General features: G+C 39.8%; 1 long non-coding RNA gene across 3 annotated transcripts in view; it reads left to right on the top strand.

Moving 5' to 3' along the window:
* LOC106496492 (uncharacterized) overlaps window positions 1-13780 on the top strand; it is a 287771-nt gene that overhangs the window by 47430 nt on the left and 226561 nt on the right. The window lies entirely within an intron of this gene.

Raw genomic sequence — 13780 nt, 5'->3', positions numbered from 1 at the left:
TGTGTGCATTGCACATGTGCACCTGCTAATTCAAAATGCTGATGCATCAGAGAGAATCTAGGCTGCCCAAGTAGTCAGCTCTGACCCATTTCTTTGATATATAACTTGTACTATCTTTGATATTAGCAAAGAAGTTTTCTATCCATTTGTAGTTTGAACAATAATAGCTTAAGGCTTGAGCACTACCTATGATTTCCATTCTGTTGTGAGAATCTGCATACCACACAAACCCAAAACACAGGAAATCTACAGACTTCAAAGGAAAAAACTGTAAGAAGATAGGAGAAGCATCTCTTTCCCACTCCTCTGAGGTTAGAACAAAAAGCGATCTACTGAAGATGAGCTCACAAAAAAAAAGTCAGACTTTATATATTTAAAATAGAAAAGTGTGACATTTTTCCCCAGATTAAAACATGTTAATGGGAAAAAATTGCAGCCATAATAAATATTGTATGAAAAGCTGCCAAGTAACAAAGCTTTGATAAACTCAGGAGAACAAGGAACTTCAGCTGATGCTGCCACTTTATTTTTGTGTTATATTCTATCTACTCTTTCTGTGTATGCAGAACTCTTCAATGTCTGTAGGAGTTTGGCATAAAGGGCAGATCAACTTAGACATCACATCAGTGCATGCCTCACAGAACAATATGTGGCCCAGTGGTGCTGTTACTGTGAGATACTACTGTCTTTACGATCCCGTGTGAGGGTCTGTACAACCAAGGGTGATCCTTACACACATCTATATTTTTTGTATGACTGACAGACCAAGAAGACTGAAAAAATGCCTTGGAATTAACTAATAACAATGATTAATCTTTTAAGAAGTAGCTAAAAGTACCAATCGGCTTTGAAATAAAAAGACATTGTTAACATATATATGAAATGAATAAATATTATTGAGGGTCATTAAAATATGTCAGCCTTTTTGCAGAATGATTAAGCAAAACGGCTCTGGATTAATCAGCTAAACTTCAGCTAAACTTTATAAAAGCAGAAAATAAGGACTGATTCTTTGGCCGCTTGAACGTGGGTATAAATAACTGATAGCCTGTATATGCGATTTTAAAAACAGAGTTTGCCTTGCTGAAGGTTTGAGCTGGTTCCCTTTCTGTGGGCCTGGGTGTACTGTTTACTGGTGGAGTACGGCAGACTGAGGACATCAGGTGAAGAGGAGGTATCTGGTGTGCTCATGGTTTGGGCATGTGCAGGTTAGTAGGTTAATCTGCAATGTGGTCAAAAACGAGACTTGTTAAAGGTTTGAGTGCAGATGTTTTGCCAGTGTCAGAATGCCACATTTGTGGAATCTGTGGGATCATTTGCTGTTTTACCCACTCTTGGTTCGTTGCCCTTGTTCCTGGTGATGAAACTCTGCTAGGGTGTGACTGTGTGAATCTGGATGCGTTGTTTGGGTCTGAAATCCCTAGCTTTGTTCGTCTGGGATTTGTGAGGCTGTTTTCCCTGGCCACAGAAGATGGTAACCTTGACTCTGTCTTTTCTAGCTCATCTTCCATACTAGATAAAGTTGTTAGAAGTGGGTTCTCACAGCTGAAGAAAATCAGTGGTGATCATACAGATGTTTCAGTAGGATAAAGACACAGTTTCCCAGAGTTCCTTGGGGAGGCTCTAGGTTTATCATTTACTCTTGAGGTGAGTGATGCCTCCCCTCTTCCATAGATTTCTGGCTTGACAATTGCTTCGTATTCATTTGTGATGCTTTCATCGAAAAGCCCAGTGGAGCTGTTGTAGAGGAAGCTGTACAAGTTTGTGGAAGAGAAGTTCTTGGAAGGCTACTAAACACATAGACACTGCTCCTGCTCAGGAAATCCCTGAGCTGCAGGGGCTGGAGATGCGATCACAGGATGCTCAGGGGAAGTATCATATATACCTCTTCTGCACTTATACTCTTCCCTAGACACTTGCTTTTGGCCACTGTTGAAAGCAGGATGCTGTGCTACACTGCCCTTTGGGCTAGGTGTGCTTGCTCTGATGTGAGGTTATCAAAGTTACCTCTGCTGCTGGTGTATCCTCCCATAGCTTTCAGTTCAACCCCAAGGCAAAAGGCAGCAAGGAAAGCAAAGAAACCATTCCGTATTCAGAAGTGAATTTTCAGGAAGATACAAACGTAGCCATCCAACTGCAAAAGTAACCTGCAAGCAGAATAGAGGCAATTTTGCCCTGACACCAAGAGGCGATGCTATTCATAAAAAAGACTGCTCTTCCTAATATGTTTCCTATAAAAATACACTGTTATTTTCACCCAAATTCTGATTATATTTACAAGAATTGAAATGTTTTGATCTAAAGCTGCAAAATACAGGTGGATCTTGAAGTTTTCTTTTTCTTCAGTAATGTGCATTTTGCTTTGTCCCCCATACCTATTAATAGCTGTTTTGATGTTGTGTTTTAACTATAAAAAACTAAAATGCATATTTTTGAAGCAGAGAACTAAAATGCAGCAGTCCACTGATTAAAAAAGATACTGAGGTTCAATTTTAAGGCAGTATGGAAATTGTAAACAAAATAACTAGCATATTAGGGGAGTACAATAAAAATATGGCCTAAATCTGCAGCAATGGTTTGGATTCTGAGAATTTTCAATACTTTAATTCCAGACATTTGTATAAAAGGTTAGCTAATTCTTATTTAGTTTTCTTTATGTGAGGTAGGATAGGGTAGTTGAAGGGCAGCAGACAGGTGACAGAGATTGCTTATTCTTCCCAGAAGTGTATTTCTCTAACTCCTTCCAGAGTGTGTGGAAATGCTGAAAACAGTGTGAGGCAAACACTGTATTCTACGTATCTACATATCTGTTTTTAGAAAAACTAACTTTTGTCTTGATACTTGCTAAGTGATGTCATCCACACTTTTTTGAACTGTCTACTCTTTTCTTCTGCACTGTGAACTTGGAGTCCATATTTAAGAATCCATGTCCTTCTAAATTAAATTTATAACAGTCTGCTCAGTGAAATATGAAACTGTGATAATAGTCTTAAAACCCCAGTCATCCAGGTTCCCCCCAAAGTGGCTGACTGAGCAATTGTAACAGCACTGCTCCTCTGTATGGGGATTAACTAAATTCTTCTAGTTTTATCTACAAAGCTGGGTGAATTGGCAACATTGCTGTCCACTGCCTTACTAGAGAGAGTTCTGTCCTGCTCTCTGATTCTTATTTCTTCTCTATTCTGCTGCTCCATACACTTCTCAAAATCGTCTGCCAAAAACCCGGTGCAAGCCCCAGAGCTGAATTTCATAGTCTGTCTTGTAAGCACAGCCACCTCAACAGAGGTGGAGAGCCAAATTGCTCACTGTGTGTGACCGATCATTTGCATTGCCTTAATAGCCAATAATTTCTGTAACCAGGGGTTCAGTCTTGCCACAGAAACTGTGTGCAAGTTTCACAGAGCTGTACTTAGTTCTTTGTTTTCTTTCTGTTGGTGCATGATGTAAAGTGTCAAGGAATATACCGTAGCAGGAAGAATTTATGAAAGAGCTGGAGTCTGAAATATGGGTAACTTTCTGTATCTTGTCGTGCATATTTCAGCTTGCTACCCAAACATAAAAACATTAGAGTTGTATAATACTGCTACAAAGTTAAAATAGGGAGGAGAAAAGCAGAGAGAGAGAAAAATTCAGCAGCATAGGCAAGGGAGCAAAGCCTTTTGATGCTGCATTTTCAGACTCAAAACTTAGATTAATGAGGACTGAGCTTCTCTACACTGCTTTGGAGTATTGCACATGAACTTCATCAGAAAGAAAAAGGACACTTTCAATGTAACCTTCACTTCTCTAGTTCTGAGCAAGCTGCTTGCTAATAATGTGGAAAACTTCAAACCGTCTCTAAATATTAGAGCATCAAGCCAAATGAAGAAAGAATGACTTAATAAGGTGTTAGCACTATGTGAGTGACCTTCTTGATTTGACATTTGTTTGGCATAAGAAACACCTCCAGCAGATGTTTAGTATTTAAAACTATTTGAGAAGAAGACTTTTCTGTGGAAGTAAACTGCAAGATCATTTAAACAACATACAACAGGGTCTCTGCCCACCCAGTAACAGCAAAGCAATTTTTGTGATATATATATAAGAAAAAAGAGATAATTCTTTCTGACTGAAGATTCAGGATTCTTTTCTCCCTGTTCCCTCACTTCCTGTATGATCTTGGGGAATTATATTCTCCTTTGTGCCTCATTTCTCCTACCTGCAAATTGAATATTTTTTTTTATTATCGCATTGGTTTTTAAATTTGTTCATTGTTTCTTAAATGTTTTGAGCACCCCACTGAGAAATAAGGACAGTAGTAGTGTTTGCGGACAACAGCCTCTCCTTGGCTGAAGGGCATTCTTGCAAAAGTGATGTTTCCTTTCCTACGGCAGGAGGGTAGTAGAGCGTAACCTTTGCATTGCCAGAAAGACACTTGCCAAGGGGCCCAGTTTAGAGCTGAGTGGGAAACATACTGCGTCAGGATGACTTCAGACTTAAAAGTATACTTCAGTGTGTATGCAGAGGGCAGGGGGGAATAAGCCTACTGCCCCCTTGCTCGGAAGAAGGGGGAGAGCCAGGTTCAGAGCCGCAGGTCGGGTCGGTTACTCTCCCCCTGCAGCGGCTGTCAGGCTGCCAGCGACTGACAGGGAAAGACTGAGGTGGGAAAGTTTTCCTGTCGACCTGAAACTCTGGTGAGGACCCAAGAAACCCTTTGTGATTAGCATGTCTTTGAACTTGAGACATGCCTATGAAAGCACTTTGATTTTTGACAAATCCATTGCATTTGCATTTTCTGATAAGGAAACTAGAATTGTGCCAGAAATTTTCAGTTTTATGACTGGATGTCCTGTAATTTATCAAACCCTCAGAAAGGGAGGTAGGAAGGAAGAGAATGGGTAGGACTTCAGTCCATTTAGTTTGCTCTCTTGATCAGAACATGCTTTTAATGAACAGCTTGCTCAGCTCTGGTGTCTCGTAGGTTTTGCCAGTACCCTGGGGGCTATGCTCTTGCCTGATGTATTTGCATATGAAAGCATTTCAGTACTTTAGTAACACAGTAGATTTTTCCTCTCTGGCATGTTCCCTCAAAGTGCAGAATGCACTTCACAAAATTCAATGCACCATAGCTGTGGTACTTCTTTGAATTAAGTTCCATGTCCAATGGCTATATTAACAGGGTAAGTGCTGGTATACTCTAATTTCTGCTGTAACTCTGGCTTGGTACTTTTCCAGTGATGATATAATTTAATTTTTCTGAGTGTGTTTATAGGAAGATCTACTTTGATACTTCCTGATTCTCCCAGATTTATTTTTATATCGTAGACTCTTAATGAGGGGACAAAAGCACTGCTCCTTCAATGAATAGATGCTCATATTTTTCAAGAGAAAATTTCAAATGACATTTTCTTTTTTCTTTTTTCTTTTTTTCTTTTTAATGGTGAGTGATGAAGAAGCTTCAGAGTAGGAAGGGGAGTGAGAATCTCTTTCTCCCTGTGAAAGAATAAAATGAAAACAAACAAACAACAACATAAAACAAATGCTGCCTGGGCTGCCATATGAAAAATACCTGTTTTACAGGAAGTTCATGCATGTTTAACTTTTTAAAATTCTCTCAATAGAAGGAAATCTGTAGGAAATCTGTAGAAAACATTTGTCCTCATGTTGCTCTATTAAGAATAATGGACTGAAGTACCAGGGAAATCCCAGAGAGACAGAGGTTGAATGTGCTGCAAGTGACAAACCAATCCTTGCAAACAAGGTGCTGGAAATGCATTTGCAAAAGTTCTGCTATTGAGAATTCTGCCCAAATTCCCAGCAGTTGTTGGCAATTTTGGCAGGCTCCTTAAATGTAACTTAATGAAGCTGTCAAAGGCATCTTCCCACATACAACTGAAAACTTTGATTTGAAAGAGCCATGAAATATATGGCTTACTAGCTCAATTACACATTCCTGTTTGGGACAGCAGGAAACACATTTCCTCACTAGAGAATATTCTAAATCTGAATAACCACTAAAGGACATCACATTATTCCAGCTAAAATAGCTATAAACAATTTGGGTTATATAGCCCTTTTTAAATAAGAATACTTAACAAGTAAGATGTATATAAAGCCAGGAATGTCAGTCATAGACTGTGACTCCCCTGTGGTAGGCATTAATTACAGTATGTTCAAAGATTGCTGCTATCCTAAGGAATTCACAGTTTATCCACATATAACAGACAGGAGACACAGGCAGGAAGGAAGAAGAATACAAAGAAAGCGTTAGGATTGGCAAAAATACTGTTGCAATATTGTTTGTATAACCATATTTAATTTAATAAGAAATTGATTTTGTGATCATACTTCTTCCCAAATGCAGCTTATTTTTCTTCTCTGTTTTTCTGAGCTTGTTTTCTTTAACTATTAGATCCTTGGGTAACACATTACTGTCCATCCAAGCAAAGGAAGCTTTTCAATGAGGCCAGGTAAAAGATGGTAGTTACAGACAATAGTCCCACAGTGTACCAGCATATTCTCCCCCCCCCCCCCCCCCGGCCCCAAATAAATTTTTTGTCAAATTGGATTTTATGTATTCCCAGGGAGAGGGACCCCTGCTTAACTAAGGTCTCTTGGCAGGGCAAATACCAAGATTTGTTGCAAATCCGGTTGTTAAGAGAGCTGGTGGCAGGTCAAGTAGAAGGCTGAGCTGGTCTCACGTATCCCCTCCTCCTTAATGCAGCCCCCATCACGGGGTTTGCTGCTTGGCCCACAGGATTTCCAGGAGGGCTTTTTGCCACCTTTGCCCATGCGCCTCTTTGCCTGTAACTGAGTAATCATCACTTGAAATAGCTGGTGTGTGGTTTGAAGGTCCAAACAAACATTACCTTGTTAAAATGCCTGGTTCATGACACCTTCTGGAATGTAAATAGCCCTTTCTGAATTAATCATATTTTCTATTTCAAAATAAGGTGATTTTTGCTTGTGTCATCTTCTGTGCTCCCTCTGCCCGTTAACTGAAAGAGTTTCTAGATTTCTAGAGCCTTGCAACCCAAACCTATTGGGCGCGTTCATTTAAAGCTGAGGTTGCAAGTACCATTGAAAATAACAAAGTGATCGGGGAGGGAGGGGGGCAGGTGAAGTGCTGCACGTCCATGATACTCAAACAGAGAAGTGTAGAACCAGTGCATGATAAATATTTACAGCAGTGCTAGAAGCGAAGGAAAGATAAAGTTCAAATTAGCTGTAGAATTACCTGGTAGGTCTCCAAGTGTAGTTGCAATATAACTTGAATTACATAAAAATACTTGCTGCTGGGTCATTTGCACTGTAAAAATATTGACCTCTGATCAACACTCTTCACACTCAATTCACCTGCAAAATATCTCGGCACAGGGAACTGGACCCAAAGCGAAGCCTCAGTCTCCATACTAAGGCCTGGGAGATGCCGGCCGGCACTTGCCGTGCTCCTGTTCTTGTCGAGGGTCCTCAGCTTCCTTGGTGGCACACTGGTGCTTTCATACTTTAACTAGAAACTTCCTTGAAGCAGTGCGTGTGGCAAAATGGCTGCCGTTATTCTTACAGCTTCCTTCTTAAAACTATTAAGATTATTTGTATTTTGTTAATAGAAAAACTTGAGGTAAAGGGGCAGGAAGGTGATGAAAGGCACCTGTGGCAGCACCAGAAATGGAGCATGTAGTCCATGAAATCGTGGGGGATGGACCAGTACCGCCCGTCTCTAGCAGTACCTCTCACAGGCTGCTTTGGCCATGTATGAAACCATCCATTAGCGAAGCTTCCCACCGCCAGAGGCTGTCCCTGAAGCGTGCTGGTTTAGACCAGGTCTGAAAATCTCTTATTTTAGTGGGGTTTTTTGTTTTGTTTTGTTTTTTCCCCTCATGAATTGTTTCTGCCTGTTGGAATTTTGCTAAGTTTTTGTTCTTCATCTTCTAGAAATAAGCTGTCCAGGCTAACTGAAAGTCAAAAGGAAAATTATTTTCCTCTGATTGTTTTGAGTAAATGTATCTTCTACGAAAAGTCTTCTTATAAGACTTCTGTTTACTATTTTTAAAATATTTTTATCGTGTCTCTTTGCATTTAGGTTGTCTGGAGATTAAAAAACCCCACTCTTTCAAATCCATACATGGAGAGGAATTTCTAATGCTTCTGATCATTCTTAGTATTCATCTCTCACCACTCCATCACTTCCTCTGCTTCTCTTTGAAGTGAACAAAGCCAATCCTATAGGGGAAATTAGATTTCCGAACTGTATACATGGAATCAAAACCATGTTCCCAACATACTTTCTGTATAATGTTTTGCATCTTAGTATTTTTGAGGGGGAGACGGGGTGTTGTGTCTTCCTTCAGTTGCCTGTAGTGATGCGCGTGTCTTTGATAATGCAATGTGGAGCCTGTAAGATGCTGGTGTGGTTCAAATTATTCCTTCCAGTGCAGAGTATTTTGGCATTTAACTGCATTCGGCTGTCATGTTTGACAATGTTGATTGCTCGCCAGGCTCCCTCTTAAGCACTTCATACTCCCTTTGTCTTCATTAAACTAAATCATTTCATGTAATTTGCCTATTTTGTAACTCCACATCTCCATTCACTTTTGACATAGCAGAGGGAGTCTGGGTAGGAGCAGAATACTTGAGCATATTAGAAACCAGATTAGGGATTAAATTATCAAGTTAGTGCTTTTTAGCTGTATATACAGGAACAGACCCATTTCTGTCATTTGAATTTAAAATGTAAAATTAAATTTAGGGTGTAAGATTTCACTGTCCAAATGTGGTTGCTGAGATTCTGCAAAAGGAAGAGTTGGGGGCAATAATGTAGCTTTTCTATACACTGTATATTATGATTTTACAGAACAGAATTTTACAGAAGTGATTCAAAGTATCAACAACATCAACACTGTGTGAGAATTTCAAGTTGTTTTTCTCAGGGCATTAAGACTGAGGTTTTATTATTGCTTTGTTTGTAAATGATGCTGCTGTAAATTTTATAAATTACTTTTAAATTATTAATTTGCAAATTATGGTGCATCACTTGTTTCCTGCTTTTGTATTGTTCTTTTGAGACACTTTTTTCAGCTTGTGAATAGTCTTTGGTGCATTAAAAATGATGCAAGTAAAGGAATTGCATTTGTGAGTATTTAAATGCTTAGCTTTCCAGTGCTACAGGGTCAAAGTCTAGTAAGACAAGTGTTTAAGATCATATTTATATTATCAAAATGACAAAGAACAACAGCTAATTAAAAGGCCTGATTTGACTCCCAGGGAAGTCAATAGAAGTGCTTGTGTCTTTTCCAATCAGAGTTAAATCAGAAGACTAGTGAATCTGAAGATTAGTGATTCTTTGTAAGCGAGATTAAAAAAAAAAATGCAAACAAAGTAAATGAAATACTTTGACAATTTGATTTAAACTCTTTCTTCATAAAAACATTGTCATATTTTTGTTTTAGTATCTTCATTGTTCCATATATTCTCCTCACTTTTGTATTTGAAGTAAAACTTTAGTGTCAGAGTATCTGGTCATACGGAGGTCATGCTGCACTAGTGGTACCCTTAATTGTACAGAAAACAAAGAGCAGTGATTTTGTTTTAACACTGCTTCTACTATAGACTACAAGGAGAATTGTTGTGGTTACTGCAAGGAAGGGAAATGTCACAGATGCGTTCAGTGTTTACTGAAGAGCTTGAAAGCGTAACTGCCCGTTGTGTATGGTCCATTGCTGTGGCATATTACATCTGTTAGCATGTGTTTAATAGCTAAAATAGAATCTTGCCCATAATTGGGAAGTATGAGAGGAAAGTGTGGCTACTCACAGAAACGTGAACCAATTTGAGTACTTAAGGATTCAGTTGAAATTAAGTTGCAGTCTTGGGGTGAACCTCACACTGTTTAACTGAATGTTACTTTCAAATGGAGGACTACAAATTTGAGAGAGAGAAGGGGGGGGTAAGGGAAAATTTAGGTGCAGTATCTTTTACGTAAGGGTATAAATGAAAAGTGCAGGTCTACAGAAAAAGTTTAAAAGATGCTTCTTACGCCAGTAAAAGAACAGCCAAATGCAATGATGATTGCTAACTACTGTACGTATTAAACCTCCATTAGTGCCTGGCTCTACCTTTTTCTCCAAAATTGGTAGTCTTAACATTCCTCTTATAGTGGTTGCGAGGATTCTGGTATCCTTGATGCCACAGAACAAAATACATGAGCAAACAATCAAAATATGTTCCTCTTCACAAAGAGTATATGTCTTTACAGACATGAGAGACAGAATATCAAAAGATAGTAGTTCTGCATCTATTGATATACCTCTCACATTCAGATGATGAAATTATTACATAGTTTAAATGTGACAAGGTTTGCAGGGAGAGGTAATATCTCTTATTAGACCAGCTAGTAGAGCTGGAAGTGGAAAAGTGCTATTGTGCCCCACATTTTTTAGGTTTCAAGCTCTTCCGGTTGGTCTAATAGAAAGCAGTACCCCCGCCTGCAAGCCTGGTTCTGCCTGTGTCATTACTGTGTATTACTGTCTAAGGACAACATACCAACTTGTTTCTATACTTCACAGCTCTCTATTTGGGTTTCTTGGCTTGCTTTTGCTTGACTGTATGTCAGTCATCACAGAGATTTGATAGAGGCCTGTGTATATCAAGAAAAATTACTTCAGTTTAGTAAATGTAATGATTCAAATAATTCAGTCAGTGATTTATTGAAATGTTCAAAATGGAAATGTAAGGAGGATCCCGTATTGATTGCTGTGATATATGGAGTTGGTTTATCACCTTGTGCTGTGTGCTCTTTGCAAACTTTGTTATGAGTATATAAAATCCTTGAGGAAGTCAACACTTACATGGTGAAAGTATTGGTTTCAGCAGTGTTGTGGGAAGTCGAAGCAGCATGGATCTTTGGGAGTGACAGAGATAATATTTCTACTGGTTAATGGTAGTGAGAGAGCAGCTATGCCCTTGCTGTTGATATATAGTCCCCAATTCATTGCATATGTAGTCTCATTGAAGTCAACAGGATGTGGTGGAGAGGCTTTCTGCACTGTGCCAGTAAGAACATCAATATTGTCCTGATACCTACTGGAAGCAGCTAGAGTCTAGATTTGTCATTTTGGACATACTCTCTAATAGGACTTTCAACCTTCCATGAAATACTTTTACTAAGAGTTTTCTGAAAAAAATTCGTTCAGTGATGGGCTTATTTCCCTGATAGTGCTAGGTGCAATGCTGCTCATACACTGGATTAGGAATCATTAACTCCATGGATAATCTCCTGTTACACCACACCACAGGTAAGTGTTCACTAAAAAAACTAATAATACTTAATCACAGCTTTTCAGAAATTTTTTCCAAGAGGATGTACCCAACAGGTGCAGTGCCACTGATGAGCTTGGAGTGCCATATCACTGTTCACATAGCTTTTGCTGCTTTTTTATTAGCAGAAGCTTTGCTACTCTTAATGCTGAAGTATCCTTCAGTTTTTAGTCCCGTCCTTTGCTGTTTCATGTGTTGGTCCCTAAATTTGTTTATTTTTCAGTAGTACAGTCTGATGTCAGTCACTCCTTCAAAGGTTTGGACTGGAAGCATGTGTTTAAGTCTCCCTTTCCTGAGAGTCCTACCCTTAATTTTGTTGCTTCTATTGGAGGTGATGGAATACTTTTCAGGGAAGTTCTTGCCTTACATAAACAAATACTCTGTCATGCAAGACCTGGAGCTCGAATCCTAAATCTGTGTGTACCCAGCAGATCACACAGCTAATGGCAGGATTTGGGGTTTTATTTTCCAAGTTCTTACCTGGCACATCCTGCTGAGGTAAGAGGGGTCAGACCCACTGCCCTCCCAGCTGGGATCTCCCCCTGGAGAAACAGGGAGTGTGGCCCCTTCAGAAGTCTTCTGCAGAAGTGGGTGGTAGGCACCTCACTGCACTTTCCAACCGCTTCCCTAACAGAGCCAGAGCTTGGCCGCGGCGTCACTGCCAGGGGGTCGTTGTCTTTGGGAAGAGACATTCAGCGAAGGCTGAACACTGCTGTCTCCAGAGTATTTCAGTGTTGCCTATAGCATGGCAGACTGGAGTAGTATTTTTAGTTTGAAAGAATGCATTAGTTTTGAAAGAATGCATTTCTAATGTGTTTCTACCATGTATATAATCACAACTCAAAATCTCTCCCCCCTCGTCCTGTACTCCCTCTCCTTCTCCTACCTGATCATCCCTCCCCCCGCCCCAAAAAGATCCTTTTGTCAGGGGCTGACAGGGAAATGCTGTGGTCTAAAAAGCTTGAGTGAGTTGTGAAAAGCTTTTTATTACCTGCCATAAGTCACTTGTCTTTGCAACTCTTGCACGCTCCTCTGGTTATTTTTACTTGCAGAGTGTTTTTTTCCCCCCATTCTTCAGCTGCCGAGCAAGATGGCGTTGGTTTGGCTTCAGTTCTGACAAAAGATAAATGAGCTTTGGGCCTTCAGTGATTCACTCGGGCTGCCAGGGGGTTCCAAAATAGCAAACTATTTTTCATAACTGCAATGTGATATGAAGTGAGTTGCAGCAGGTGCTCTAACATATACTACAGCCGTCTGTGGAGTGGGGAATTCATTAAGTTTCCTCATTTGTCCAAAAAAGTCACCTTTCTGAGTGGCTAGCATTCTGTCTTTGCCAGCTGAAGGCACACTCTCCTGAAGCTGGGAAGACTGTGGGTTGTTTTTTTTTGTCTCATTGTGTAGCAAGTACATATGGAAATGGTACTGTGAGGTTAATTTGTTCAACTTGTGAAGAATCATTCTCATTCAGGCGCTCCATCACTTACTTTTCAATTCAGTGGTATTCTGCAATTTCTCTCAGGGTTGCAGACAACATGGAGTCATGATTTTTTGGCCTATATCTTACCATTTGTAACTGTGTTGCAATGTCTTTTGCATTTATAGATTTGCTGGAAATGTAACTTTTAATGGTAGCTGAAGGAAAAACAGCCCCCCAAAAATATTTAATAATTGAGAGTGATAGAAATAGAAATGATATGTATTTCCTACTTGAACCCGCCATCAGTGAATGCAGTATGCCTGCTAATCCAATGGTTCAATGTCCTCTGCAAATTTTTGTGTAAAATGCTGAAACAGAAATATTTCATAGTAGAAAATGAGCATAAATGCTCAGAGGTATCAAAGCATATTAGAGCCACACAAATTTCAGTATAAGCCCAGAGAGGAATTTGAAGGAACTGGACTATTGCTGATACCAAAGTGGGGAAATGGAAATGGGTTACAGACAGTGGTTGCAGCAGTTGGCTCCTGCTAGCAGCGCCGAGCCCCGACCAGCAGGAGTTTTAGCCACCTCTCCTTCCTCAGCAGGAGAGGAACTGAGCTGGTGATAGCTGAAGGGGTCACACTCAGAAAATGGAGTGGAAAAGGCCATCGTGCCTTCAAGAGTTTTAAGAGAAACTGCTCCACAGCAATGAGTACGCTCCTGGGAAAGAAGCTGTCAGATTGAATACAAACAAGTGCTAGGTGCTAGGGCCTTCTACCTCCCCTCCCCTAGGTGTAAAATGGGATGCTAATGCTTATCTTATTAAGGATGTCTTAAAGGCCAAGCACAGATCTTGCACAGGTCCCTGCCTGAGACCCCAGTGCCATAAATAGGATACCGTGTAACCACTCAGGTCCTGCAGAATCAGCTCCTGCAGAATTAATGCCTGTATAATTGCTCAGACATGGAAAAATGTAATAAATATTAATGGTATTCTCAAGGAACAGTTTCCAAAGAAAAAAATGTGCAGATAAATTTAAACTTATGCATATTTCAATCCATAAA

Source organism: Apteryx mantelli, chromosome 15 (assembly GCF_036417845.1).
Source record: "Apteryx mantelli isolate bAptMan1 chromosome 15, bAptMan1.hap1, whole genome shotgun sequence".
NCBI lineage: Eukaryota > Metazoa > Chordata > Aves > Apterygiformes > Apterygidae > Apteryx > Apteryx mantelli.
The sequence above is the reverse complement of the archived record's forward strand: the minus strand, read 5'-3'. Positions and strand labels throughout refer to the sequence as shown.